Raw genomic sequence first — 3,996 nt, 5'->3', positions numbered from 1 at the left:
ACATCATCTAATCACCTCTGCATAGTCTAATACAGTGACAACTAAAAGTTACCAAAAACGATTTATTCCAATCAACGTAAGTTAAATTTGATGGGGCTGTCGATAGTTCTGATTTGTTGTGTGTGTGTGTGTGTGTGTGTGCAAGTAGAAAAAAAACATGTTGATTCACCCTCCTATCTTTCATGTTGACGAAACGGTCTATGACTCCGTCATACAGTATGCTTTTAGTTTTTGTTGTCATAGGCTACCTGGCTTAAATGCTTGCTCTCTAGTCTAACTTCTTTTCATGGGCAACGATGAGCCAGCTAGTTAACATTAGCCTACTACATCTAGCTACATATTGAACTTCCATCTTCTCAGGCTAGAGGCACAATGTATGAATTTAATGATTGGATCAGAATCGCCGTTATAAACATCAGTACGGAGAATTAAGTAAAACCACAAGTCCAAATACTGATTGGCTATGTTTTATTATATCTTTTTTTTATCAAGAGAGACCAAATGCTCGCTGGCTTCCCTTGCATTCAATGCTATCGGCGGAAAAAATGTCATACTTCTTTTGACCAGAACGCATCAGATAGATGGGCTACACATACAGAGACAGAGGGGTGCTGTTTCGCTCTCTTGGATGCTTTCTCTGGTGAGATACAGTACTTCAGCCTCTTGCAAATTGAAGGAAAATTATGAAACGTAGAAAGACAAAAGATTATTTGTTATTTTTTTTGTCATTTTTGGGGGGGAAGCCTGGCTTCCCTTGGCATCCATGAATACATGCCACTGGATGGAGCCACATACTTTTTCTAAACAGGTCATATGTTTTTTTTTTTAAATGATTGGAAAAACTAGGGAGGATGAAAACATTAAAACCCTTTACACAGACCAAAAAATGAACACGGCTGAGCTGGCTGTATGGAGGGTTGCATCGTTAAACCTTTCTATCTGTAATTAAAAAGATACTCATACAGTATGTCATCACTATTGTGTTGATCGATTAATTCTAGTCAATCATTTGGGATTAAAAAGGCCTAGGTAGCCTAGCCACCTGTTATTTGAATATAAACCACATTTGATCACATTCACGTTTTCTCAGAACACAAATAAATGGGCCGATTTTAGGCTATAAATACATAGCTTAGGCTATAGAAACACGACGATACGTTTCCCCTGGCCCAGATGGGATCAGAGTGCATAGACTTCTCTAGGCTACCTGCAGCTGTGGTTGTAATCAGTAGACTTCTCTAGGCTACCCTGCAGCTGTGGTTGTAATCAGTAGACTTCTCTAGGCTACCTGCAGCTGTGGTTGTAATCAGTAGACTTCTCTAGGCTACCCTGCAGCTGTGGTTGTTATCAGTAGGCTTCTCTAGGCTACCTGCAGCTGTGGTTGTAATCAGTAGACTTCTCTAGGCTACCTGCAGCTGTGGTTGTAATCAGTAGACTTCTCTAGGCTACCTGCAGCTGTGGTTGTAATCAGTAGACTTCTCTAGGCTACCCTGCAGCTGTGGTTGTTATCAGTAGGCTTCTCTAGGCTACCTGCAGCTGTGGTTGTAATCAGTAGGCTTCTCTAGGCTACCTGCAGCTGTGGTTGTTATCAGTAGACTTCTCTAGGCTACCCTGCAGCTGTGGTTGTAATCAGTAGACTTCTCTAGGCTACCTGCAGCTGTGGTTGTAATCAGTAGACTTCTCTAGGCTACCTGCAGATGTGGTTGTAATCAGTAGACTTCTCTAGGCTACCTGCAGCTGTGGTTGTTATCAGTAGACTTCTCTAGGCTACCCTGCAGCTGTGGTTGTAATCAGTAGACTTCTCTAGGCTACCTGCAGCTGTGGTTGTTATCAGTAGGCTACAGTTGATCAGACTAAAGCACAAACTAATTGCGCACGTTGACAAATCATGAGGCATTTTTTTGCCAGCCACAACGAAAGGTAAGGCAAGTACGGAATGTGAATTAAAAAGTAGAATTGTCTTTTGCCACCCCGCTCCTCAGACTGTCCTTCATATCTCCTAGTGGAATAGTAGAAACACCTGAGAGGTTGTGTGTGTGTGTCACGAGGCTGGGTATGGTGAAAAGGAGAACGTGTTCAGTACACCTCTCTCTTATCAGGACTGATCAGAACAACAACAAGAGAAAGGACTTGAGCCCCACCCTCTTCAACATATACTGTATATCAACAGTCTGAGGCACCCGGCCTCACCCTACTACAATCTGAAGTCAAATGTCTGCTGATCTGGTGCTTCTGTCCCCAACCAAGGAGGGCAGCACCTAGGTCAGGGATCGTCAACTACATTCAGCCATGGGACGGTTTTCTTCTTGAGAGGATGGTTTGGGGGACGGAACATAAATATACAAAACAAAAATATAAACACAACATGCAACAATTTAAACGATTTTACACTTCATAGAAGGAAATCAGTCAATCGAAATAAATTCATTAGGACCTAATCTACGGACTGCACATGGGCAGGGGCACAGCCATGGGTGGGCCTAGAAGGGCTTATGCCCACCAACTTGGGAGCCAGGTCCACCCAATGGGGAGCCAGGCCCAGCCAATCAGAATGAGTTTTTTCCCCACAAAAGGGCTATTTTGAGAGAAATACTCCTCAGCACTCCCCCTCCTCAGACAATCCCACAAGTGAAGAAGCTGGATGTGGAAGTCCTGGGCTGGCGTGGTTACACGGGGACTGCGGTTGGATGTTGGATGTACTGGATGTACTGCCAAATTGTTTAAAACAAATTAACATTCAATTCTCTGGCAACAGCTCTGTTGGACATTCATGCAGTCAGCATGCCAATTGCACACTCCCTCAAAACTTGAGACATCTTTGGCATTGTGTTGTGTGACACATTTTAGAGTGGCCTTTTATTGTCCCCAGCACAAGGTGTACCTGTGTAATGATCATGCCGTTTAATCAGATTCTTGATATGGCACACCTGTCCAGGTGGATGGATTATCTAACTTTTTTTGTTGAGAAATAAGCTTTTTGTGCATATGGAACATTTCTGGAATCTTTTATTTCAGCTCATGAAAAATGGGACCAACACTTTATATGTTGCGTTTATATTTTTGTTCAGTTTATACAGAAGGGAAATTACCATTGAACTGATCCCAAGATCCAAGATTCTACCTTTATGGGTTCACAAATCCCAGATTATACCTTTATGGCTGGTATCAGGTTTAGCATCTATCTAGCTAGCAAGAACAAGCTAATAATGTGGGAAGATCTAATAACAGGTCTGAGATCTGCATACACATACACTCAACAATGATCAGAGCCCCTTTTTTTTATGTTGAACTGCAATTAATGTGCTGGTGCTGCTAGCTAGGTAAGGTAGTTCCTTTTTGCTGATATGCTTTTCAGTATTGTGGTAAACAAGTTTGCAACCAAGCTGATCAAACAAAATATTTGGAGAAAGGATCAAATTATTACACTACAACTGTGTCCTAAAATTCAGCTATGATCAGCTATTGTTATAAACTGTAAATTACAGTGCATTCGGAATGTATTCAGACCCCTTTTCATTTTTTCACATTTTGTTACGTTATAGCCTTATTCTAAAATGTATTAAATCACTTTTTTTCCTTCATCAATCTACACACAATAACCCATAATGACAAAGTGAAAACAGTTTTTTTTTTTTATGTTTGCAAATTGATTAAAATAAAAAACAGATATCTTATTTACATAAGTATTCAGACCCTTTGCTATGAGACTTACAATTTTGCTCAGGTACATCCTGTTTCCATTGATCATCCTTAAGATGTTTCTACAACTTGATTGGAGTCCACCTGTGGTAAATTCAACTGATTTAACATGATTTGGAAAGACAAACACCTGTCTATATAAGGTCCCACAGTTGACAGTGCATGTCAGAGCAAAAACCAAGCCATGAGGTCGGAATTGTCCGTAGAGCTCCGAGACAAGATTGTGTCGAGGCACAGATCTGGGGAAGGGTACCAAAACATTTATGCAGTATTGAAGGTCCCCAACAACACAGTGGC

Source organism: Salmo salar, chromosome ssa11, assembly GCF_905237065.1.
Source record: "Salmo salar chromosome ssa11, Ssal_v3.1, whole genome shotgun sequence".
NCBI classification, from domain to species: domain Eukaryota; kingdom Metazoa; phylum Chordata; class Actinopteri; order Salmoniformes; family Salmonidae; genus Salmo; species Salmo salar.
The sequence above is the reverse complement of the archived record's forward strand: the minus strand, read 5'-3'. Positions refer to the sequence as shown.